Source organism: Malaya genurostris, chromosome 2 (assembly GCF_030247185.1).
Source record: "Malaya genurostris strain Urasoe2022 chromosome 2, Malgen_1.1, whole genome shotgun sequence".
In the NCBI taxonomy this organism is placed as follows: Eukaryota; Metazoa; Arthropoda; class Insecta; order Diptera; family Culicidae; genus Malaya; species Malaya genurostris.
In genome coordinates, this window is record NC_080571.1 from 238,213,731 (window position 1) to 238,241,293 (window position 27,563).

Consider the following 27,563-nt stretch of genomic DNA (forward strand, 5'->3'; position numbering starts at 1 on the left):
GTTTGTTTTGACAGAAATTATTACCTTTAATGGAATGTCAAGTGGCTTACGTCCCTTAATTTTTTACCTAAATCTGCGAATTGTTCGTTCTGTGTCTTGTCAAGCTTTGACATCCAGACTATTCAGATGGAATATACTAAATGAATGCAACTTATGAATAATAACAGCGGTATAGCAATAAACTACTCTTAATCCACCTATTAGTGTGATAATCACTCTCATTCTAGTTTACGGCGCGCGATGCGTTCAAACGTATGTCAAATTCGTATTATCGTTTCCGTTCGAATCAATCACACTTTCAAACATCGTACGTGCATAAGAACAATGCCAATCTATCTTCTGTATCAGAATTGATAATTTAAAGACGTAAGCCACATTACATTTTAAGTCTGTCTTAAGTTATAATGTAAAATGTTTGATATCGTTTTTTATTTGACTTGTTTTTCGCTGAGTTTGTATCATCATGCTTGTTTACGTCCGTATCGACTAATCGACGAACACATACTTTCGAACGAATGCGAACATGCCATTTTTGTTTTCACTCGAATGCATACGAACGCGATTCCTGTGCAAAAGAAGGATCGGCATCGCAGGTAGTTTTTTTTAGAGAGATTCCAAGCACCAAAGAAGTGATGAATGCTACGTAATTTATTCATTCAAGACGGTAAATAAAATTTTGAAATTAAATTTTTCTTGCAATTTTGTCATATTTTCAATAGTCTACATATTAATAATATTGGTAAAATCATGCATTTGATATAAAATAAAGGATATGTCCCCATGGCACATGGCATTTCCATAAAATACCTAATAGATATGGTAAAATTTGACACGTAAAAACTTGGAACCACGCATATATTCGAAGGCTCACTAGAAAAAAACAAGCCTTTTACTATGCCTGCTATGCTGTCTAAATGTTTTATTAAAAAAAAACGTGCTTAATCCACCTAGCAGTGAGATTATACCTTTTTTTTTATCAATCCGCATGTGTTTTTTTCATGAATATTCTTCGGTTTTCATGACATTATTTTAATGACCGTCGTTTTAAGCTGCAATTTGACATTTTAACCACTCATCACTCTATCTAAAAGTGGGACAATTGATCAAACATTCCATGATATGTCGAAGTAAGTTCCAATTTAGAATTTACGATAATTTAAGGTACTTCCAGAGCCGGTATTCAGGAACCAGCATAACCCAAACCGATTCTTATGGCCATATGACGAATAAATTGGAATAGTTTTGAGTCCAACTTTCGAACTTTTCGGGATTATCATTTTCTATATCGGTTTGAATTTTAAAAATTCATCCTCCTGTAATTCCAGAATCGGAAGTCAGTATTGGATAAAATTAATTAATTTTGTGTGGGACTTAAGTTTATTTTATTTTGAATTTTTGTTCCTGAAATTCGATTTTGCTTTATTTGAGAAACGATTCGATACAGGAGCCGGAATTCGAAATTCGGTGTAGCCGAAGTCAGACAAATTCACCTGAGTAGCTGTATAGTTTACATTTGTTTCAAAATGTTTAAAAATCAGTGTAGACATCTTTGAGAAATCGTAGTACGAGTTAAATTGTTGGGTGCCTTCCCAATCGAAAACTGAATACCACTAAAACTGAAATAAGTTAATATGGTTGTGGAATATTCAAATCAGCAAATCTTAGATGATTCTTAGATTTCATTTGAATCTTAAATCGGTTCAGCCATCTACGAGGAAAATGAGCTACACAATTTTAATTTCGTTTCACATATCATCCTGTAGTTCCGGAACCAGAAGTCGGACCCAAACATAATTCAGGAACCTTGTTTAGGAGCATACGAATTTTCATATGAATCTGAGTTTGTAGAAAACGGTTGAGTCATCTTCGAAAAAAAGGTAAAAAATTGAGTGAAATTATTTGTCACATACGCATTTGCTGATCTCGACGAACTGATTAGACTGGTATATGGGTGTTATGTTCTTCCGGCATTTATTGGTGTAAGTAGCTTAAATCAATATGATTATTAAATTGCTCTGAATTCGGAAGTACTGCCATCTTTCCAATATGTCATATTCGAACGATTATGTTGCCAAAAACGAACCGTGCTAAAATCGGTCCGAGGCAAAATGTCATGAAAAAAGATGCTGTACACAGTCTTTTTGGTACTTAGAAACAATTGTATGTAACAGTAGAAAAAATCGTGTTTTATGCTGCTCCCAAGCCTTTCTTTGCCATACAGCGCTCAAAACTTCTACTACTTACACAAAAATTTCGATATCTCCGTTAAAAATGGACAGATTTTAACAATCTATGGCTTGTAGGATAGCTATTACCGTGCGGAATCTAAGTCTGAAAATATATTCTGTTTTCAAGGTCAAATATGACAGATACTGTCAAAAAAACTGAAAATTTTTACCTAAAACTTCATATAACTCAAAAAGTAAACATCCGATCTCAAAATCATTCAATAGCGTTCTGGGTGACGGGGAGACCTTTCATTTGCGACTAGTTTAATCAAAATCGGTCCAGCCATCTCTGAGATCTCGACCTCTTTGTTGACAACACACATACAGACACACACACACGGACATTTGCTCAGTTCGTCGAGCTGAATCGATTGGTATATGACATTCGGCCCTCCGGGCCTCGGAAAATTTTTCGAAAGTTTGAGCGAATTCTATACCTATTTTTATATATATAAAGAAGGTAACAAAGGCTATAGCAGGATCAGCATGTGAAATCTGCCCCAAAGGGAATTCATATTGTTATACCACATTCGAAAGTTCATAGACTGGAAACAATTTTCTCGAAGTTTCAACCTTTTAACTGCCATATTGACGGAGCTAGGGTGGTTCTATTGATTTTGATTTTATTTGATTTTTGAAGAAACCGCTCCTCCGAAAAATTTGATAAAAATCAGGTGTGTTTTAGGCATTATGAGGAAGGTTTACATTTTTTTCAAAATTTTTGAAGATGTATTTCTTCCATTAAAAAATACTTGAAAATTTCGGAACATATTTTTTTCCTCTTCCAATTTTTGCACCACCCCGGATTTTTTAGCGATAAATAAAAAAATTTTGGACATATTACAGTGGTTTTTTTCATATTTTTAAAAAATGCGGACGACCACAATATATGATTTTTTCTAAAACATAAATAACAGTCGACCATGCGTTCCCATCAAGTTCATATTTTGGTGCTTTTTCTAGTAGTTTATGAAACTCAAGCGCCTGACCTGACTATTAGAACAAAGCACCATGCGTTTCCTTCTATTAGAACTGGATGGGAACGCGTAGTGCTTTGTTCTAGTAGTTTATGCAACTCAAGCGCAGGGCTTAGAAATCAAGGTAACGAAAAAGAGGTTATGAGTTTTAACCTTTGCATAATACATACATGATCATACTTCGGGTACAACCTGTATGAATGGTAGTAATATATGAACGTCGCGAGTATCACAGATATGAAATTCGATTACGGCAGTCAAGAACTAGAGCGGGTGTCAGTTTTTTACGTGTTGCTGATGGATGTAATGAAAGAATAATGAAAGAAAGAATGAACATTTCATTACAGTATATATGTTATCGAGGGATGTCTACAGTTTTCTGGAAAAATGATAAAGATATAGTTGGAGTTTTGTGTTTAAAAACGTCAATCGAATATCTTTATGATGGTTTTCATGGTTTGTAGACTGAAAGCGCTAATTATTTTTTTATTTATTCTAAAATTTGAAACAACATCAGATATAAAAAAAGTGATGCGTTATTTTTAGTTCTTGAGTTCTTTCAAGTCATGCATTTATCGACCATGTCCATTAAAAAACTTGATTCGCTGAATCGATTTTTTAATTTTTTGGTATATTGTGTAGAAAGGTCCGTACTTTCCAGAAAATATTCGAGAATACATGTTGACGTATCATGTACCAATCAACTCAGTAAGTAATTATTCACTCTCAGAGGAACGCCTCCAGGTTTTTACTGGTTCAACATGGCCAAATATCATTGAGACTGGATATTTGGGAATCCGGCGCCTTCGCTGTGATTGCACTATTGGCAATAGAACTGTTGGTTGCTGTTCACACGTGGCCGTTATTATTTACTACTTATCGCATGTTCGGTTTTTATCCAGAATAGTGAGACCGGCGGAAATATTGTCAGAAATGCTTAAATCAGAACAGCTAATAAACCAATAAAAGAAGTGACGATGATAAGTCTATAGAATAAACGAAAATAATCAGCAAGAAAATGTGTGCTTTCAAATACAGGGTCCGACACTCGAAGTGTAACCAATTAAAAAGGCCATAAATTCAGTTTGGAAAATTACTTTTACTTAATTCAAAGTACAAAATGTGTAAAAATAATACAAAATTCAGAATCAATACACTTTTGCTCGATATGACCACCTTTTGCCTTGACTTGATGACTTGAGAGAGCGAAGGAGTTGCTTCGTTTGGCCGAAAGCGGTCAATTTCCGAACATTGTATTTTCTGACGAGAAAATTTTTCCAATTGAGCAATTCGTAAACTCTCAAAACGATAGGGTTTACTTGACCGACCGTTCATACGAGAATTTGAGTCATCGATTGTCCGCGAGTGGGCCAAAATACCTGCAAGTCACATTCGACCAAACGAAGCAACTCCTTCGCTCTCTCAAGTCATCAAGTCAAGGCAAAAGGTGGTCATATCGAGCAAAAGTGAATTGATTCTGAATTTTGTATTATTTTTACACATTTTGTACTTTGAATTAAGTAAAAGTAATTTTCCAAACTGAATTTATGGCCTTTTTAATTGGTTACACTTCGAGTGCCGGACCCTGTAGCAATGTATTTTTATGACATTTTTATCCCATTTCTTATTAAAATGAAATATACAGTCAATAATTCTAAGTAATCGATTAAATCCTTCATCAATGGCCACTTCTGTTGGACACTAATATAAAAAAGAAAAATTCAATTCACTGTTGTTACAATTCGATATGCATTTAGTGAAATATACAGAGCTGCATCTTCAAAATTTTGAAAAAAATGTAAACCTTCCTCATAATGCCTAAAACACACCTGATTTTTTCAAATTTTTCGCAGGAGCGGTTTCTTAAAAAATCAAATAAAATAAAAATCAATAGAACCACCCTAGCTCCGTCAATATGGCAGTTAAAGGGTTGAAACTTTGAGAAAATTGTTTCCAGTCTATAAACTTTCGAATGTGGTATAACAATATGAATTCCCTTTGGGGGCAGATTTCACATGCTTATCCTGCTATAGCCTTTAGAGAAATTCTGAAAACAGCAAAAAGGTAGCAATAAATGAAAAATTGCTTGTTTTACTTCGTCAACATTAAATTTTCAAGCGAAACCCAAATTACGATTCCGACCAAACAATTTCGTAAGCCATCGTATTAGATTGACTTGTTTTGCTCAAAAGGCTGGGGGAAGTCGGGAAACCGGAAAACCCACTGTGGAGCACCTTGTTTACTTCCGCAAAATCAATTTCATTAAAAGATAACGTTTTCTGCTGAGTATCGAAAACAAAAATCTCAAAGATCGTTCAACTACCAGCATAAATAAACCCGCTCGTACTCATAAATCAAATAAAGTTTCGACATTGTCAATTACTTTTGGGTACTTTGATGATTTACTGTTTGTATCTCTAATGTGATTTGCTGGATCGAAGAGAACGAATCGGGTTTGTGAAGGATATTAAATTGTTCATTATGTCGTAGACAAATGGGTAGGACAATTGTTTGCCACATTTGAGAATAAGCATTACTTGAACGTTTTTTCGTCTATTTGGTAAGCCAAACTATAGCAAAACTGTTGTTGATTGTTTTAACCAAGAGTGCAAATTAAATGATTTTTAATTTGACTTCAGTGGTCTAGAAGCATTTAGAATCGGCGACATTGCCAATAATTTGCCAGTACAGTTGGAATATGAAAACTTTTCTCTAGTTTCTTTGAGTGAAAGGACATCTTTTGAGTGCAGTAGCCTGTATCCATGTAAAAACAGTTTCCTCCATGACCAAATCCCCGGTAGCGATGATAGGATGTTGGGTTCGCAATGTAACTCTCCCGTTCGTATTTTGTCTATCAAACATGCTCCTGATCAATTTTTAATTCTTTTTGATTGTTAACCTGGTTGATGGCTCCAGAGCTTATTGCTATTTCTATCTAAGCTTTTCTGGATTATTATGATCTAAGCTTTTCTGGATTATTGTGAGCTATTCCTCACGTTTTCGTTCCTTTTGTACTCTCGGTGGTACAGAGATTTCCGCTAAATTCGTTAAATCGGCTGCCTGGTAAATCTGCTGATTTGGCAAGCGATTTCCAGTTATTAGCAGTGAAACTTCCGTTGCTTATGAATCTTCACACGAAAAAGTTCGCGGATGAACCTGTTTCTATCCACTTAGTCGTATAGTCATGTCTTTTTCTTGATCGTTGATAAGAGAAATTTGTTGACCACTACTTCTTGTATATTCGTAACTGGCGCCTGGAACGGGTGTAGCCGAAGTAAGTTTCTATGATCGTTAACCGACAAGACCTGAGTAGTTCTGCATCGTCATTTCAAGTGTAGACTTGAACTCTCTAACATTTATTATTCTGTAATAATAAATAACTGTAAAAATAGGTGACAACGTTTCTTCATCACTTATGGCTATTCCGGAGTTTCACAAGGAAGCCATCTGGGACCTTTCACATTTTTATTATACTTAAATGACTTGAATTTTTCGTTGGAATGCTTGAATCTATCATTTGCCGATGACTTCAAATTGTTCCATCTCATCAAGGATTCTGAAGATCCCACTTTCTTACAAACACAGTTAGATGTATTTTATAACTGGTGCAAGGTTAACAGCAAACTAATCTCCTCAAAATGTTCCGTCATCTCTTTCTCTCGCAAACGAAGTACGATCACGCATGACCACTCTATTTCGACAGCGGTCTTGGAACGGGTTTCATCAAGGATTTAGGAGTGTTACAGGATTCTTAGCTCAATTTCAAAGCTCATATTGAGTATACTATCTCTAAAGCATTTAAGGTGCTCGACCTTATATTCCGCATTTTAAAAAAATTCAAGAACAACGCTTTGTTGCGCTTCAGTATGGTCTACCCTTAAGTACGCTGTCGTTGTTTGGGCACCATATAATAAAACCGTTAAGCTGTGAATAGAAGCTGTTCAGCGAAAATTCTTTCGTTTTGCTTTGCGTCGTCTGCCATGGAGAAATGCAGCCAACCTTCCAAGCTACGAAAATCGTTGTAGGCTCATCAACCTTGAGTTGTTATCAGTTCACCGTGATACTTTCAAAGCCGTTTTTAATGCTTCTTCTTCTGGATCTTCTTCAACAGCTAAACTTTAATATCCATCGGCTAGAACAAAGTATGGATTTACTGACCCAAGTAGCAAATGTAACTTATCAGAATTTCAAGATGATCTACAATTGTTTTAGAATTATTATTTATGTTATCAATGTTCAGAAAGATTTTTAAACATATTAAAATTGATTGTGCAATTTATCCTTGTAAAGTTTCACAATACTACCCAAAGTATGTCTAAATCAACTATGCAGCAGATCACCAACTTGTCCATATTGCACTAACAGTTCTAGAAGTTCTGTAAAAAATTTCACATCGTCATGTAAAATGGAAGTAACTACACCAATTGTGCAACTTATAAACAAATTTCCAAATTGTATTGGACGCAAAATATGTCGAAATGATTATTAATCTCTTGTGAAAGTGAAATTAACAAAATGATGCTCTCCTGAAGATAATAATTGATACGCCGAATTATAACACTACTGTGAAAAAAAGTTTGTTAAGTCTGCATAGTTTTGGCTGCCTCATAAAATTGTAGGTTAGTGTGAGTAGTTTTCTTCATTTTTAGAAAAACAATGATATGAAATCCAAAACTTACAAAAACGTTATGCAAGATTTATTTATTTGAAATAAAAACAAAACATAAAAAGATGAGAATGTTATCATAAATGTTGCGGAAATACAATATTACATACGCAATGAAAACAAAACTCAATCAGAACAATTGTGTTTGGTTTTCATCTTGCTAAAATAATGAGCAGACCTGACTTCACTTTTGAACGAAAAGTTAAGTTCATTAAAGTTACTCTCATGATACTGTTTGTGCAACTTGTTTGTACAACTCCAATACATGGGCTTGTCAAAATAATACCTACAGTGCGTATCACAAATGTCGGGCCCGTTAAGATTCTTTATACTGTATTGTTACTTAATTCAACTAGTTTGTTTAAAATAAAAACGTATAATATTTCTCTCTGAAATATTCACATGTTAATGTATACCGTTATTTAAATAATATAAATTATTACGTTGCGTGAACCCTTTTCAATTCAACTCACTGTTACCATCGATGCCATATTAGAAAAAAATGAAGAAAAAATCATTTTCATTTACAAAAACACAAAAGATCAATTCTACAATATGTAGCGTTATCATTTTTCATGTGCAGGTTATTTTACAAAATCTATGTTTGTGTTAAGAACAGTTGTATTGAAAATCAAATGTGAAACTTATTTATTAGAACTTAGGTTTGTTATGTTTTTGTAAACGTCATTCCATTTCTTGTTTACAGTAGGTAGTAGTTTTCACGAGTTTTATAATTGTTTTTTCGCAGATTCTATGACTGCTTCTGTGATGGGATCGACGCATGAGTTTTGTATCAGTTGCACAATAATTGTGAATAAATGTTCGTAATAACGGAAGAACTTAAAGATATGTTGCACAACACAGAAAATTGCGCTTTTTCCATAGCACAACAGTTACAAGAATAGTAAAATAAACTTACTTGATAAATTGCATAATCAGTAGGAAAATACAGGACAGCAACATAACATGCTACTTGGGGAACTAGCTTTAGTTATGAATTGAGGTATTGTAAATTTAGATTTTTAGATATTTAGAGAAGATAGTATGATAGATCAGTTTACGATAATGTGTAATATGTGTCATTTGAATAAATGTAATCTGTTGGTACAAAAATGAGGAGGTTTTATGCCTGATGGAGAAGGAGAAATAGAATCTCAGCTCCACTGTGCTTTTCCCTTGCTCCTTAATAAATAGATTAATAAATACCGAATCCAAAAGTCGGTTTCAGATGCAATTCAACAGTCGCTTATGGGACTATCAGACCTTTCAATTGAAATCGAAGTAAGCTCCGCTTTGAAGTTTTTGACCACTATTTCTGGTACTTCCGGAACCGAAAACTGCTAACGTTTCATAACCAGTCGGATCGGTTTTACCCTCTGGATTAGTTTAAAGCAAAGTTTCGAAAAATTTTCACGTTCTTTGTATTGTTACTGTGTCTAGTAACAATACAAAGAACGTGATGTGCGGTGGAAATGGTGAACGCGTATGCAAGTAATATAAAGGGTGATTTTTTAAGAGCTTGAGAACTTTTTTAAACAATAAAACGCATAAAATTTGCAAAATCTCATCGGTTCTTTATTTTAATCGTTAGATTGGTACATGACATTTACTTTTTGAAGATAATTTCATTTAAATGTTGACCGCGGCTGCGTCTTAGGTGGTCCATTCGGAAAGTCCAATTTTGGGCAACTTTTTCGAGCATTTCGGCCGGAATAGCCCGAATTTCTTCGGAAATGTTGTCTTCCAAAGCTGGAATAGTTACTGGCTTAACACGATGCAACTCTCAACGGGTGAGCGTTGAGAGTTTCACCGGAAGTGGGATTCCATTTTGACGCTTAAGACCTTTATAATACGAAGAACAACTCCGGTGATCGCCAAAAGGTGAGATAACTAAGTGCTCATGCTTTCCCATTTGAGTCTATTATGACATTTGGTTAAGGGGGGTAAGGGATAAACAGTTTTGGAAAATCGTTATTTTTATTACATTTTCTTGTAGTTTAACATGGACAAGCATCGGGCCTGGTCGGATGTATGATGGTTTTGTGTGTGCCTAAATTTCCCAGTTGATTTTTTGAGAAAACAAATTTAAACGCGTTTTTCTGAAAACCAATTTTTCGAAGTCCGTGAACATGATCCTGCAAAATCTGCTGAACCGATTCTTTTCAAACTTGGAACATACTTTCTAGGTATAAAATGCCTCCCACCCATACGTTTTTGAGTTTTTTCCATATTCATATTATGGTAGTTATGGTAGCACCTTTAAATTGGCGAAAAATTTAGCGTACGATCGAGTTTTTTGCTTAAATATGCCTCGAACTATTAAAAAATCAAAATATTAACTTGAGAACGACGGAGTGGGGAGAAATAACTAGTACTTTAGGTAAATTTTAGAACATTTTTGGTTTCAGATAATTCTAAGCTGAGTTTTCGTGCTTACCGCGCAACGTGATTCTCAAAAGAGGTTTTGGGGAATGCTCTGTTGCCGCCTTATTTTTCAATATTAATTGACGGAAATTTCACCAAATACTCTTTACATGATGCTTTATAATGTATAAAAATTTTTTAATAAATTTGCTTAAGCTATTTATCCGTTAAAAATTACAAAAAGAAAGTGTTTTTTGATTCAAATTAATGGCTTTGTTTTTACATCGTCACTCTAAATCACGGCATGCAATGGATGACTCTCTTCCAATTGTTCTCAAGTATGGAAAAATCGGTACGTCTAGTCTCTGAGAAATCGAACTGAATTCCATTTTGAAGCTTAAGACCACCACTACTGAAAACAGTTACGGTGGTCGTCAAAAGGTGACTAAGTCAAAAGGTAATTAAGTGCTCACAAGCTCCTATCTCATGCTTCCTCATTTTGTCTATTATGACATTTGGTTAATAAAGGGTGATTTTTTTTGCTGGTATATTCTTGACAACACTGTTTTTGACGCGTGAATCGTGTATTGTGTAATTGTAGAACTTGTGGAGTTTAGTTTATAATTTAATCACTTACGAATGAACAACGCTTGCAAATTATTGAATTTTACTATCAAAATTCATGCTAGGTTAAGAGAGTGCATCGCGTTCGGTCGGCCAACTGAGGGAACTATTCAGAAGCATTCTAATAAAGTGACTCGGAATGATACCGAAATACACGATTGGTGGAGCAAAATAGGTAGTGAAGTTGTCATAAAAAGGTTGTCACTTAATCGAAACCATAATAGAGTAAAACTGCTAATATGTTTTTCTAAATAGGTTTGAAAATGTTTACTTTAATTCATCAAAGCAATCCTGAGATAGTAGAACTACTGCACATCAAAGAATTTATAACAGTAATACTTTGTAACTAGAAGCAACGTCTTAATCTGGTTGAGAAACATGTAATCTCTTCGAGGACCAAATTCGTTATCTATTTCCAACGAAATAAAAATATTTATGGATGATGTCTTCTCAAAGCTTGTTTTTCCTTTTAATTCGATCAACAGCATAACAATACTAGGAATACTTCAAATTTATTAGATGCTAAAAATAAGCCCGGCCGCGGTCAAAATACGTTAGCGAGTTTTCTGTCTCCTCCAGTCAAAATGCGTCATGGCCCTAATTAGGATCGAGGAAGAAGGAACTTTGGCAACATCTGTCAGCGGTAATCATTTGGCTTCGGTGTAGAAAGTGATAACCAGGCTGTCAGCTTCTATAACGATACTTTATTAAGGAAAGTTTATTGCGTTATTCAGCGATCCTTCATCATTACTGGCTATACAAACTGACTTGTAGACATTTTTCTTGTTGATAATTTTGACTCCATCACATTCAAATTGTACGACACTTGCCATCGTGATTGAGTTTCAATGTCCAATGAAAAAAAAAAACTTTTCAACAAACGAGATCGAATTTCGTCGACCACGAACAGACTAATCTAGGATGGCAAACCCGTGAAAATTCTGTTTCCCATCACTGTCGAACGAAAGTGCTGGTGAACGGGCAATAAAAACTTCTCGACCTGAAGTGGCAAACAGCAATACATCTTCATCAACGATGAACTGATAAATCAACAAAAACAAATCGGCAGAAACTGGTGGGAGTTTTTCTGATTTCCTTGCCAGGATGGTAATATTTTTTCCTTCGGCATTGATTGTTTATAGTAGAAAGGGTGCAACAGTTTCATATATATGAAGCCACGTGTTTCCATTTAAAAACAGCGCACATCGACGAAAAAGCCGAATTAAAATAAAAGCCGAATAATTGTTTGGTTCCTGCAGTGCCCGGGAGCTACCTTCGCAAACGCCATCAAGGCGATATTGATGATTGTGGAGCTCGCTTCGCCGGATCGACGTCGCGCTGCGAACAAATTAATCACAATCGAATGCCCGTGAATCGTTTGTTACGTACACAACAGATCGATTGCCGCCTTGCGTTCGGATCATCTACGCTATTTTTACTCGATGAGTAAAATGTCGTTTTTTTATCTCGAAAATATTTCGATTCATCCGGCCTGGTTGATGTTTGATTGCACGTTCATCGATGCGAATCATTGCACCGAGTAGCATCTCGATTGTCTAGTGCATTGTGCATGTTGTTTCCAATAGGGAGCCTGTCGTTATTCTCGGTCTTTGGATTCCTACGATTGACGTCAGCAGTAAGCAAACTACTTGAAGGGATAAGCCAGATGAGCGTTTGCTTTATTTTAACGTTTTATTGCTGAAACCGGCGCTTCATTTTATTGTCCGGCAGCTACATCGAATCGGAGAAGTTTAAAGATAAATTGAAGCTTTTTGTGTGCAACAAATGCGTCATAAGGATCAGGTATCTCGTACAGTCGAACTCTTTTTGCTGTAAGATGCGTATCAATGACGTTCTAGTTGTTGTTGATTCAGGTATAGCCGGGTTTGTATATAGAAACTACCCCCAAACATGAATTAATTTGATGTTATATCAATTGTGCCATATTTGTGGAGCTGGTTCTTCTGATTTACGTTTTATTTAAATTTTTAATCAAGCAGAAATAAGCCTTTCTGATTTTTTTCAGATTTTTTCAAAATTTATTTCATGTTCAAAAATGTTCATAATTTTCGAGTTTTTTTTATTCGCACTTACAATTTTCGTACTGCGTTAGATTTTACATAAAAAATAAATCATTTATAAGTACATTTCGCTGTATTATATTCAGATTTTTAAAAAATGTGTGCGGGTGTCATATCAGACTTTTAAAAACATAAATCAATCGAAAAACCATGCGTCTCTATCAAATTATCATCAGATGGAGACGCATAGCATTTAGTTCTGAAATCATACACCACTCACCTTCGGAACTAAATACGATGCGTTTTCATTTACAATTTGATTATTCGAGTAGGAAGGCCTTTTCCTCTCATATATTGTGTTTCAACGGATTTACAGTCAGTCCGATCCCAGTTTGATTTATCCGTCTTTATGGGCTTAAGCCGTTTGACTCCAACTGTCTTGTTGAGCAATTTCTTTTATCATTATTAATTACTTCAATACCCAAGACCTGAACTTAAGTTGTAGATGAAAACGCATCGTATTTTGTTCTGACGGTGAGTGGTGTATGATTTCAGAACTAACTTTTCATTCTTTTCATTCTTCCGGGATGACGCAATGGTGAAGTTTGGCGACTAGAGTTCTGAATAGGTAGGAAAGGGCTGTCACTGTTCAATAGCATTTGATTTCATAGTATTTTTTTCTCTACTTTTCAAAACCCGCTATGCGATCCTGCACATTTCTGCACCTTAAAAATTGTTTTCAATTGTTTGCGGGATTGACAATAGAAATCACCGAAACAAAGGCTAGACGCCAGTTATGCGCCATAGATTGGAGCAAATGGCAACCGTATGGAGCAATTTCTGATAAACATGGCGGCTGCAGCAGAAATTTTCATTGTTACTCTTCCATTTATTCTCATAGTGCAATAAACTTCATCAGTTGTAAGTTACACCATATCAAAAAATATTAGGATAAGCTCTTTTGGAAAAAATAATGTTTTCAAGACATGAGGAAAAGGTTTTTTTTTCAATGTGTACATCTTTCACACAGATTTAATCATCATCTGAAACATTAGTGAATGCTCCAAATCAATCGCGTAATGAAAAAAGGCGGGTGGGTAATGTCACAGATATAACTGGAGGATGTGAATACGAATAAAATTGACATATTTCTCTCTCACTTCCGGATAGAGATAATCATTCGTATTAGATTTGCCACTTTCATTGCTTCGCTTCCAGAATTTTTACGATGAATCTATACTACAGTACGACTAATTGACGGCAAACAAATTCTACCATACAATTAAATAACACGGAACAAATACAGTTTTGTAGATTTAGATACTAGTAGAAATACTCAATATCCTTTGGAAATATTTGAGTGGTTCTAAAAAACCGCTTTGCGTAATTTGTTGAATGTTTATAATTGTTAAAATTTAAGAACTAATATATAAATCTAGGGCACGCACCGAATGCAAAGGAAGGAACTTAAGTTATTTTTAGAATTTTCCAAAGAACAGAACTAAATTCTGAGCTTGAATTTCAAGTCTTAATATAGGAACTGAATTCAGTTCCAGCATCTAATTCCAGAAATCATGTCCACAATTTAGTTCCAACATGTAGGTTCTGAATTCTGAAAATGAATGCTGAGACTGAATTGATGAATTAAATTCTGAAATTTAATTCAGGAATTAAAGCTTTGAAATGAAGGTTCGGTGTTCAGACCCAACATTTAGTTTCAAAATCCAGATATAAAATTCATATCCTGAATTTTGTTCATGAATTCTCAAAAATCCTAAATCATATATCTGGATTCGAATCCCTGAATAAGGAACTGAATTTGAAACCATCTTCAAAATCCTGAAATAGGATTCAGTTCTAGAGTCATAGTTTTATTTCTATTTTTTAGTCTGTGATCTGGAATGAAATTTTGAAATAGAAGTATGAAACTAAATTCGGAACTTAAAACTACAAGGATCAGCCCCATGAAGTTGTTCGAGCCATTGATGTGGAACAAGGCAACCAAAATTTCTAATAATCGACATTTTCAATGAATCGTCACACTTTTGAATCCGCAAATGCACGAGAGTCTGCGAACCCAGAATATAGACTCTATTTGTCGTGATTTGAATTTGTTTTGTAGCCGACGAAATTACATCAATAGCCCAAATGTATGCAATTATATGTTGGTACATGATTGCGATACGAATATCGATATTTAAGCTTCTCTTCGCCAAGCTTGTAGTCAAGTTTTGTATGCAAGCAGTTATTTCTATAGCGGTTCTCTACCTTTCTGCGATTTCGATTGAAGTGATAAACTTTTTCTTATTATCAATCGAGTTCATTACTTTTTCTTATTATCAATCGAGTATATATATTAGAAATTAATCTTATGCACTCAAAAGCGATGCTTTCCCTTTGATATATCGCTTACTTCTTCAAAACCGTCGACTATGGCAGAGAAATCCGGTATGCCGAAGGTTTTTTTCAGAAAAATAGGACACTCCAATCAAATGGTGACCTAATATTAATAATTGACACAAAAATGACTGAGCTGTAATTGTTCAAAACCTGACCACATTTTTCTTGAGTTTCTAATATATAGAAAACAAAAATGTGTTCCACATAAAAATTAACTTAAGAATTCAGGTGGACCAGAATCTAAGTTCTGAGATTAGTTCTTGAATTCAACTAAAAATTCAGTTCTCTACTACTGCTGGTTTACTCTGCTAGCCACGACGTCTGAATGCGAAGAAGAGCACCACCTGAGCATCTGAAGTTTTTACCACCTCATTATTACTGATGGTGATGAAGAACATCACCACGATGTCCGGTTCCGTCTAACGTACTAGAAAAAATGAACAATTCTCGGTCAAGATTCGGCCAGTAGAACACCGCCACTGATATGTGCCTGACTACCTCAAAACCGTCGTCCTGGTGCGAAAAAGGCAAGCAAACGAGACGAATTTTCCTCGTTGTTTCCAAAAATTTGAGAAAAAATAGATTTTGAATTATTTATGATTTTTTTACACTATTGAAAATTTAATCACAAATTCCTGATTATATTGCTGATAGCATGGAGAAAAAAATATGTTGTTGCATTAAGTATAACGAGAGATATTCACGATCAAAAACTTATCACTCTCCCAAAGGGTAAATTTTGAAAAGGCGCCCCCCGCCCCAAGTAAGTCGTATTCACGACAAAAATACTTAAGTTATTTTATTAAAAAATGATTTTTTGTCTCAATAATTTTAAAATGAACCAAAAAAATTCGATTTCTTTTCTTTTAAAGCTCTTATTAATACCTACAGATTGATGGCTATCCCATCCGTGTCTTTTGAAAAATGCAGAAGTTACAGCTAAAACAATTTACAGATTTATTCGAAATTTCAAGTTCTCGTTGAACGTCAAAACGAATAAACACATGTAGAATCAAAGAGGTGTGCCAGTTGACTACCTACTGTTTACAACCAAATGTACATACCGGCGAATTTCTTACCTAAATTCTACCTGTTTCACATATATCGTGCGGTTTTACCTTTTTTATATATATAAAAAATAGGTATAGAATTCACTCAAACTTTAGAAAATTTTTCCGAGGCCCGGAGGGCCGAATGGCATATACAAACCGATTCAGCTCGACGAACTGAGCAAATGTCCGCGTGTGAGTGTGTGTGTGTATGTATGTATGTATGTGTGTGTGTGTGTGTCTGTATGTGTGTTGTCAACTAAGAGGTCGAGATCTCAGAGATGGCTGAACCGATTTTGATCAAACTAGTCGCAAATGAAAGGTCTCCCCGTCACCCAAAACGCTATTGAATGGTTTTGAGATCGGATGTTTACTTTTTGAATTATACGAAGTTTTATGTCAAAATTTTCAGTTTTTTTACAGTATCTGTCACAATTGACCTAGGAAACAGAATATGTTTTCAGACTTAGATTCCGCACGGTAATACCTATCCAACACGCCATAGATTTTTAAAATCCGTCCATTTTCAACGGAGATATCGAAATTTTTCTGTAAGCGACTTTTCCCCCTATTCCAGCAGTAGGATACTGTTTATACTGTTACATACAATTGTTTCTAAGTACCAAAAAGACTGTGTACAGCAATCTTTTTCATGACATTTAGCCGCGGACCGATTTTGGCACGGCTCGTTTTTGGCAACATAATCGTTCGAATATGACATATATAAACCAGATGATGGCAGAATTTTTTTAATTATATTGTTTTAAACTACTTACAGCAATAAATGCTGGAAGAACATAACATCCATATACCATTCGAATCAGTTCGTCGAGATCAGCAAATGCATGTGTGACAAATAATTTCACTCTGTTTTCTCGGAAAATTTCTTTTCTACAAATTCAGATTCATACGAAAAGTCGTATGCTCCCAAACAAAGTTCCTGAATTAATTTTGGTTCCGACCTCTGGTCCAGATCTACAGGATGATATGTGAAACGAAATCAAAATTGTGTAACTCATTCTTCTCGTAGATGGCTGAACCGATCTAAGATTCAAATGAAAAGTTTCAAGATTCTATAAAACATCTTGCTTTTCAGTCAGATCCAACTTCCGGTTTCGGGGATACAGGGTGATTAGTATAAAAATGTCTATTCCACATAAATCAATCAGGTTTATCGGGTTAGCAGATTTGGATAGTCGATAAAAAAAATTAACTTTTTTCAGTTGTAGTGGTATTCAGTTGTCGATTCAGAAGGCACCTAAAAATTTAATTCGTGCTATGATTTCTCAAAGATGTCTTCACTGATTTTCAAAAATTTTGAAACAAATGTAAACTATACAGCTACTCAGGTGAATTTATCTGACTTCGGCCATACCGATTGTAGAATTCCGGTTCCAGTATAAAATCGTTTCTCAAAGCTCAATCGTTTTCTCAAAAACGATACAGAAGATGACAATCCCGAAAAACTTCAAAGTTGGACTCAAAACTGTTGTAATTTATTCGTCATATGGCCATACGAATCGGTTTGGGTTATGCTGGTTCCTGAATACCGGCTCTGGAAGTACCTTAAATTACCGTAAACTCTAAAGTGGAACTTACTTCGACATCTCATGGAATATTTAATCGATTGTCCCACTTTTAGATTCAAATTCGATCCGAATTGCAGTTTCGACATTACAGAGCAACGAGTGATTAAAATCTCAAATTGTTGCTTAAAACGACGGTCATTAAAATAATGTCATGAAAACTTAAACACCGAAGAATATTCATGCAAAAAACACATGCGGATTGATAAAAAAAGGTATCATCTCACTGCTAGGTGGATTAAACACGTTTTTTATGCAAATTTTCAGAGTTATGCGGATTTTTTTATGCGGTACGTAAACTCACATAAAAAAAGACTTCAGTGTTGTAAACCTATATATATATATATATATATATATATATATATATATATATATATATATATATATATATATATATATATATATATATATATATATATATATATATATATATATATATATATATATATATATATATATATATATATAATATATATATATATATATATATATATATATATATATATATATATATATATATATATATATATATATATATATGTGTGCAAAATTAAAAAAAAATTGGTGCAGTAGTTTTTGAATGACGATGGACACGGACTTTCAAAACCTGCTTACTAGAAAAACGCGCTTAAAGTTTTTTGTCTATAGAATCAATGGAAAAAATTCATTACTCAAGGGAGCCCGCAGGGTATAACATTTTCAAAAAATCATATTTTTTTTCTTTTATAATTTGATATAATGAAACATTTCCAGAATGTTTTGTCAAGTTTTTAAGTCAGTCGAAGCAGAAATTTGGGGCCTGTGCGCCGAGCTTTTACTTCTTCGCAGAATGAGATAGCCATACATAAAGGTCCATAACTTCCAGAGTTTCGTTCTAATAGACTTGAAAATTTAACAGAAAATTCTTCAAATGTTTTACTTTAAGAAAATGCGAAGAAAATAATAAATGATTTTTCAAAAGTGTTAGACCCTACCCGCCCCTTATAGACTTGTGTTGCTACTCCGTTATTGATCAGAACCAATTAAGCTCACGAAATGTTTTCCTGAAACAACTTGCTTGGGAATAGCACGTAGTTTTACATTGTGTAAACTGAATTGACCTCAGCATGCTGATTAATACCGACGACGGTCACGTCCGAATGCAGTTCTACTTGGGAAGAAGGATTGTTAGTTAGTTAGTTGGTTAGTATTTCCACATGCATCACAGAAAGGGGTTGTTAGTAAAATTTCAAATTATATTATCATGTATTTATTGCTCTGGGTAGCCGGCTACCGAGAATACGTAGAAATTTTATTGCGTTTTGTATTAATATGTGCTTCCTACTAAAATACGAAATTTCTTCCGTAACTCGGAAAACTCCGGAAAGTCAGCTATCGGGAGGTTCCCTTTCAATTCATACATTTACATCATCACCTTACCAAAATTATAAAATTACAAATGGATCCTCCTCTTAGTCTAATCTACATATTCATACGTCCTAGTTAAGCACGGTCACAAGAAATATCAGCACAGTTAAAAACTTCACGCGCGCATCGTAAACTTATCGTTTGACCCAAATAAAACTAGATCCATTGATCGAATGTTCCCCCAATAATCGACGAAGTTTATTGTAGCCCGATTTTTAGTAAGGAAAAACATAATAAGACATTGTAAATAAGAAAAATGTGAAATATCTCTAAGAAACGATCTTACAAGTATCCTGCTTCTCCTATTCGCATTGCTGTAAAGAACGCGAGATGACACACCACTACTGAAAAAATAAAATAAAATAAACACTCGCGGATGGGTTTGCTGCAAACCTGTTTTAGATTTTCAGCTTATGTCACACACAGTTCACAGAACAACAGATGATTGATAGCTACAGCGTGGCTTGAACCGAGAAACATTAGATCGCAAAGCATGCCGTTAATTGACTGAACCACAGAAGCACACATTTGCTTAATGAATAATTGATACATTTTTTTATTCATTAATATAATATATTTTTAGGCACATTGCTTAAGCTCTAAGATGCCAAGGGTATTTTCTAATCTTAATTAACGACTAACTTGAAACTAGAATGGTATCATTCGATTATGTCGTCTCGGATTGTCGAAAATCCAGCTTTCAGTTGGCGATCGGCAGTGATCGGTGAATTGAATATTGCATGAGTCTTCCAGATGGCGTTGTTAAATATCTATGGCCACTTGTGTTCGTGTGGGTCCGCGGGAAACACCCCCAGGCTACGAAGGCTTGGCGGGTGGCCCGCATGCTGGTCATCGACTGGAGCGGTCTTCCGTGGCGGAAGAGAATGAAAAAAAAAATTGTGGAAAGTGAGGTAAAAAGGGAGTATGGAAACAAAATGTCATCGCAATGGTGAAGAGATGGGGGAAGGGGGAACGAAAAAGTTAGTGACAAAAAAAAGATTAATGTGTTTGAGGAAATGGTATATGAGAAGCATATATGGACTATCCGACTCGCCAACACATCCGAACCGGAACCTCACCTTAGACGGTCTACCTTGGGCCGTAAGGGAATCCAGTAGCTTCGACCTGGTGATTGATACATATAAATCCATACAGCGGCACTTGGTAGCCGAGTGCAAATTACCCTCGGAATCAGTAAAATTCTGTTCGAATGGAATATTGTGTCACTTGACAAGTTAAGTAGTGCGTCACTTGACAAGTTATGTTACCTGTAAAATTCATTTCTTTTCTTTACACGATTTACTAGTAAATTTTCATACTTTCATATAAATCTGATCACACCGTTAATGATACGCAGATGGCGCTTTGACATCGTTTAAATTTGGGCGGTAAACTCACAGTAGCCGTTGCTTGGACATTTGTTAGTTTCGCGAATCAGCATTATTCAATAAATAACACTTTTGGGGACGGGTATAGCGTGATGGGTAAGTCGATGCCTTTCACGCCGTCCGCCTGGGTTCGATTCCCAACCCCGCACATAGACCCTGGCCCGAAGAGGCGAATGACATTCATGTTAAAGCCTCTATAATTGAAACAAAAAAAAATAACTCTTTTAACACTTTTCTCTAATCAACACACACTTGCCACAGCTGCACTATAACTTAAAATAACTGTTTCGACCAATAACTTTATTATATGTTGTTTTTACCTTTCTCATATATTTTTTTTCATATATATATATATATATATATATATATATATATATATATATATATATATATATATATTATATATATATATATATATATATATACATATATATATATATATATATATATATATATATATATATATATATATATATATATATATATATATATATATATATATATATATATATATATATATATATATATATATATATATATATATATATATATATATATATATGTATATATATATATATATATATATATATATATATATATATATATATATATATATATATATATATATATATATATATATGAAAAAAAATATATGAGAAAGGTAAAAACAACATATAATAAAGTTATTGGTCGAAACAGTTATTTTAAGTTATAGTGCAGCTGTGGCAAGTGTGTGTTGATTAGAGAAAAGTGTTAAAAGAGTTATTTTTTTTTGTTTCAATTATAGAGGCTTTAACATGAATGTCATTCGCCTCTTCGGGCCAGGGTCTATGTGCGGGGTTGGGAATCGAACCCAGGCGGACGGCGTGAAAGGCATCGACTTACCCATCACGCTATACCCGTCCCCAAAAGTGTTATTTATTGAATAATGCTGATTCGCGAAACTAACAAATGTCCAAGCAACGGCTACTGTGAGTTTACCGCCCAAATTTAAACGATGTCAAAGCGCCATCTGCGTATCATTAACGGTGTGATCAGATTTATATGAAAGTATGAAAATTTACTAGTAAATCGTGTAAAGAAAAGAAATGAATTTTACAGGTAACATAACTTGTCAAGTGACGCACTACTTAACTTGTCAAGTGACACAATATTCCATTCGAACAGAATTTTACTGATTCCGAGGGTAATTTACACTCGGCTACCAAGTGCCGCTGTATGGATTTATATGTATCAATCACCAGGTCGAAGCTACTGGATTCCCTTACGGCCCAAGGTAGACCGTCTAAGGTGAGGTTCCGGTTCGGGATGTGTTGGCGAGTCGGGATAGTCCATATATGCTTCTCATATACCATTTCCTCAAACACATTAATCTTTTTTTTGTCACTAACTTTTTCGTTCCCCCTTCCCCCATCTCTTCACCATTGCGATGACATTTTGTTTCCATACTCCCTTTTTACCTCACTTTCCACAATTTTTTTTTTCATTCTCTTCCGCCACGGAAGACCGCTCCAGTCGATGACCAGCATGCGGGCCACCCGCCAAGCCTTCGTAGCCTGGGGGTGTTTCCCGCGGACCCACACGAACACAAGTGGCCATAGATATTTAACAACGCCATCTGGAAGACTCATGCAATATTCAATTCACCGATCACTGCCGATCGCCAACTGAAAGCTGGATTTTCGACAATCCGAGACGACATAATCGAATGATACCATTCTAGTTTCAAGTTAGTCGTTAATTAAGATTAGAAAATACCCTTGGCATCTTAGAGCTTAAGCAATGTGCCTAAAAATATATTATATTAATGAATAAAAAAATGTATCAATTATTCATTAAGCAAATGTGTGCTTCTGTGGTTCAGTCAATTAGCGGCATGCTTTGCGATCTAATGTTTCTCGGTTCAAGCCACGCTGTAGCTATCAATCATCTGTTGTTCTGTGAACTGTGTGTGACATAAGCTGAAAATCTAAAACAGGTTTGCAGCAAACCCATCCGCGAGTGTTTATTTTATTTTATTTTTTCAGTAGTGGTGTGTCATCTCGCGTTCTTTACAGCAATGCGAATAGGAGAAGCAGGATACTTGTAAGATCGTTTCTTAGAGATATTTCACATTTTTCTTATTTACAATGTCTTATTATGTTTTTCCTTACTAAAAATCGGGCTACAATAAACTTCGTCGATTATTGGGGGAACATTCGATCAATGGATCTAGTTTTATTTGGGTCAAACGATAAGTTTACGATGCGCGCGTGAAGTTTTTAACTGTGCTGATATTTCTTGTGACCGTGCTTAACTAGGACGTATGAATATGTAGATTAGACTAAGAGGAGGATCCATTTGTAATTTTATAATTTTGGTAAGGTGATGATGTAAATGTATGAATTGAAAGGGAACCTCCCGATAGCTGACTTTCCGGAGTTTTCCGAGTTACGGAAGAAATTTCGTATTTTAGTAGGAAGCACATATTAATACAAAACGCAATAAAATTTCTACGTATTCTCGGTAGCCGGCTACCCAGAGCAATAAATACATGATAATATAATTTGAAATTTTACTAACAACCCCTTTCTGTGATGCATGTGGAAATACTAACCAACTAACTAACTAACAATCCTTCTTCCCAAGTAGAACTGCATTCGGACGTGACCGTCGTCGGTATTAATCAGCATGCTGAGGTCAATTCAGTTTACACAATGTAAAACTACGTGCTATTCCCAAGCAAGTTGTTTCAGGAAAACATTTCGTGAGCTTAATTGGTTCTGATCAATAACGGAGTAGCAACACAAGTCTATAAGGGGCGGGTAGGGTCTAACACTTTTGAAAAATCATTTATTATTTTCTTCGCATTTTCTTAAAGTAAAACATTTGAAGAATTTTCTGTTAAATTTTCAAGTCTATTAGAACGAAACTCTGGAAGTTATGGACCTTTATGTATGGCTATCTCATTCTGCGAAGAAGTAAAAGCTCGGCGCACAGGCCCCAAATTTCTGCTTCGACTGACTTAAAAACTTGACAAAACATTCTGGAAATGTTTCATTATATCAAATTATAAAAGAAAAAAAATATGATTTTTTGAAAATGTTATACCCTGCGGGCTCCCTTGAGTAATGAATTTTTTCCATTGATTCTATAGACAAAAAACTTTAAGCGCGTTTTTCTAGTAAGCAGGTTTTGAAAGTCCGTGTCCATCGTCATTCAAAAACTACTGCACCAATTTTTTTTTAATTTTGCACACAGTTTCTACGTATGAAAAATCAGACCCCAACGTTTTCGTTTTTTTGTTTGTTACTTTGGGGAGGTTTTTATAGCTACAAAATGGTGGATTTTTTCGTGAAAAATCATAGTTTTCACTTTGAACAACCACAATAGTTAAATAAAATAAAAAAAACAAATCAAACAGAAACGTTGGGGTCTAGAAAAACATCTACTCTAACTCTACTGTTTTGATTTGTTGACTTCTGATTAGTCTGCGCTGAGATACAGTGGACACCGCAAATTATGATTTTCCAGAAGCGTTCTAAAAAAAATCGTTAAAATGATGATTTTTTTCGCCATTTATATCCCCCCCCCCCCCCCCCCCCCCTTTTCCTTAATCGATTGTCTTACGTTCAGATTAAATGGAATAATTTTAAGGTTTCTATTACAATTTCTATCTTCGATTCGTCTTGCAGTTCCGAGGTAAGGAGTGATTGAAATTTCAAACTACCATTTAAAACAAAACAAAATTTCATGAAAAATAAAAACATCGATGAATATTCACGCAAAAAACACAAGCGGATTGATAAAAAAAGGCATCACATAGCAACCACTAGAGCTTCCTACCGAAAACTGTAGTAAGAACTTCCTTCTTCTATTCTACTCATGAGTGATTATCGCCCTAATTGTGAATAACGACGTATTGGTTTTTCGATCGAATATGGTTCGCTAGCTACCTTTGATTTTGCTAGTGTTATTAGGAATACGAATGAAATACGATCGAAAAAACGATACGTCATTATTCAGAATAAGGCTGTATATTTTTGTTCCTCGAGCGAATTAACTTCTATTCTAAAAAATGTTTGAGTACTTTTCCGGTTTCGTGTGGATTCGGCATGTAGTAAATGCATATAACACATGGATCAATAAGTCCCGAGACTAAAGCAGAGATGGCGCTCGTAGTAAACCAGTAACCACATCGTTCTAGAGTACTAACCTTTGCTTGAAACGGGTCAAAATTTTAAGTCGATCCGACCAGAAACAGCTGAGTTATCGAGATTGGAGTAAAGTCGTTTTGTAGTTTGTTTAAAAAATGGAAAAAACCGAGTTTCGTGTTTTGATAAAACATTGTTTTTTAATGGGTAAAAACACCGTGCAAGCGAGACAATGGATTGAAAAATATTATCCGGACTCTTGTCCATCAAAAGCAACGATTTGTCGGTGGTTCGCCGAGTTTAAACGTGGTCGTACCGAAACGAATGACGCGGAACACTCGGATAGACCTGTGGAAGCCGTTACACCGGAAAATGTGAGTAAAGTGACAAAATTTATAATGAAAGATCGTAAAGTGAAGCTCCGTGAGATTGATGAGATGACACAGATATCATATGGAAGTGTATTTACTATCCTTCATGAAAAATTGAGCATGAAAAAGGTTTTTTCCAAGTGGGTGCCGCGATTGCTTTCGATGGAACTAAAAAAGCAACGAGTCGATGATACAGAAATTGAACGAATTGGGCTTTGATCTGCTTCCGCACCCCCATACTCGCCAGATTTAGCCCTTAGTGACTACTGGCTCTTTGCTGATCTTAAAAAAAATGCTCCAGGGAAAAAGATTTGGCTCAAATGAGGAGGTCATCGCTGAAACTGAAGCTTATTTTGAAGCGAAAGATAAATTTTTTTATAAACATGGTATTGAAAAATTGGAAAAACGTTGGAAACATTGTATCACCCTAAAGGTGATTATGTTGATGAATAAAAAAAAAATTTGCAAAAAAAATGTTGTTTCCATTGTTAGTCTCGGGACTTATTGATCCATGTGTTATTCAAAAGTTGAATATACTACATTTTCGAATGTACTTTTCTCATCCCAACACGGAAGTTTACTCTGTGAATTATGTTTTTGGGAATCACCAGACTTTACTTAAAAATTTTCATACAACCCTTTATCGGAGTTTGGAAACCTGGAAGCAAAAAGATGCAGAACTGATTTCAATTTTCCGATCGTTTATTTTCATTTGGAGCTCATCAGCTTAACACTTTTGTTAAATCCATTCGTCGAAACTAAATTGACCAGTTCAAAACTAATAATTTAATATACACTTTTCCATTGACACTTTTTTCCGAGATGCCATTCACAAACAACTACTACAATTTATTTCCGCTCTTGTGATTCACTGGCAGAATAAAGTATATATCAAGTCCATCGACACGCCCATCATTGCCAGCGCCAGCTTTCCAGCATCCCACCGAGGCAGAGATGATAAATGAGGTCATACACAATTTCTAACTCACAAATTTCACACCCTTGAGCTGAAACCGAAATCTAAGCTAACAACACAGATCATAAAACTCCTTCACTCACCCGGTTGGATAGTGTGGCGAATTTTCCCGCTGCGCACAGTGTCCTCCTGGCCAAAGAATGAAATGCGAACGAGCAAAAAAAAAACGATCTTCTCAGCTCTCACGCAGCGTCACACCAAACCAGATCCAGCTGGTGTGCATCAACGGGTGTGCAACGTTATTGCAAGATGCACTTTTAAATCCAAAACTAACACTTGTGCTGATTGATTTACACGGTTTCGTCGAACGCCGTCAACGATTCTCGCGCACGAAATGTAGTGCACTCAGTTCCCTCCGGACGTCCTGCCAGCTACAATTCACATCTCAACGTCCATTTTAAACGAGGAGACAAGCTGGCCTAATTCAATTAGACGCTACTCAATTCTGATCCACTTTAATCCGATCCGGTAGCTGTTAAGATTCACGTTTCGGCACACACACACACTCACACAACCTCACAACCTGCCAGATTGAATCTGGCGGGCCACTAGAGAATGATTGATTAATTTACCGACATTATACTCTCAAAGCGGTTTCACACTAACGGCGTCTCCAGTGACTAACAGAGTGATTTCCTTTTTTTTCGTTTTATTTTTGTTTATTTCAACATCTGTATCCATGGATTTTACTAAAACGAGTTTGATGGTTCACCAATTACTTTTCCTTTCGTTTATCACATTTATCACTGGAATTGTCTTTCTAAACACCATTAACTGAAACTTGATTTCGAAATAAAAAATCATTTCTTGACTTCTAAAAGCCGGCGCTTTATTTGATCAAAACTTTTTCACCTACACTCAAGTTGACCGTCCGGAAGATGCCTCCATGCTTTTGTTTTGAACTTTACGACTGTAACTTTGTCGGTTTCTGGTTTACTTCACAATTTTCTCCATTGACTTATTTCACACCATGCTTCATCCTAAATTGAACCCATTAGCATAGTTACCGGAGTCGGTTTTTCCGTTTATCCACTTTTTTTTCTGAATAATTTACTAAACAGAATTGTCGGAGTACGTTCTTTTTCGCGGGTTTTTTATCACTGTCAACAATCGTCGCGTTTAAACCACAAACGGAAACAGATTCGATCACTTCACACTTCACTACATTTGGCTATCCAATCAATTTGAAAACATCAAATCTGTCATCCAATTGACTCAAATGAAAAATAAACACCCGGGAAAGTTGTCAAAATGATACTGGTCCTGGTTCACTACAATGGAACTAGTACTGCACATCCGCTGTACAACAACAACAAAATGCTCCGGAACCGTTCGCCACTGGCAGACCGCTCGCGACGAAGTTCATACGGATA

At 35.3% G+C, this 27,563-nt stretch overlaps 1 protein-coding gene across 2 annotated transcripts in view; it reads right to left on the minus strand.

Moving 5' to 3' along the window:
• LOC131428258 (trissin receptor) overlaps nucleotides 1-27,552 on the minus strand; it is a 280,163-nt gene extending 252,611 nt beyond the window's left edge. For both annotated transcript variants that reach the window (XM_058592053.1, XM_058592050.1), the window contains exon 1: nucleotides 26,274-27,552. The gene's annotated coding sequence lies outside the window, so the exon portion shown is untranslated. The remainder of the gene's footprint in view (nucleotides 1-26,273) is intronic.
• Between the last annotated feature and the right edge of the window lie 11 nt (nucleotides 27,553-27,563).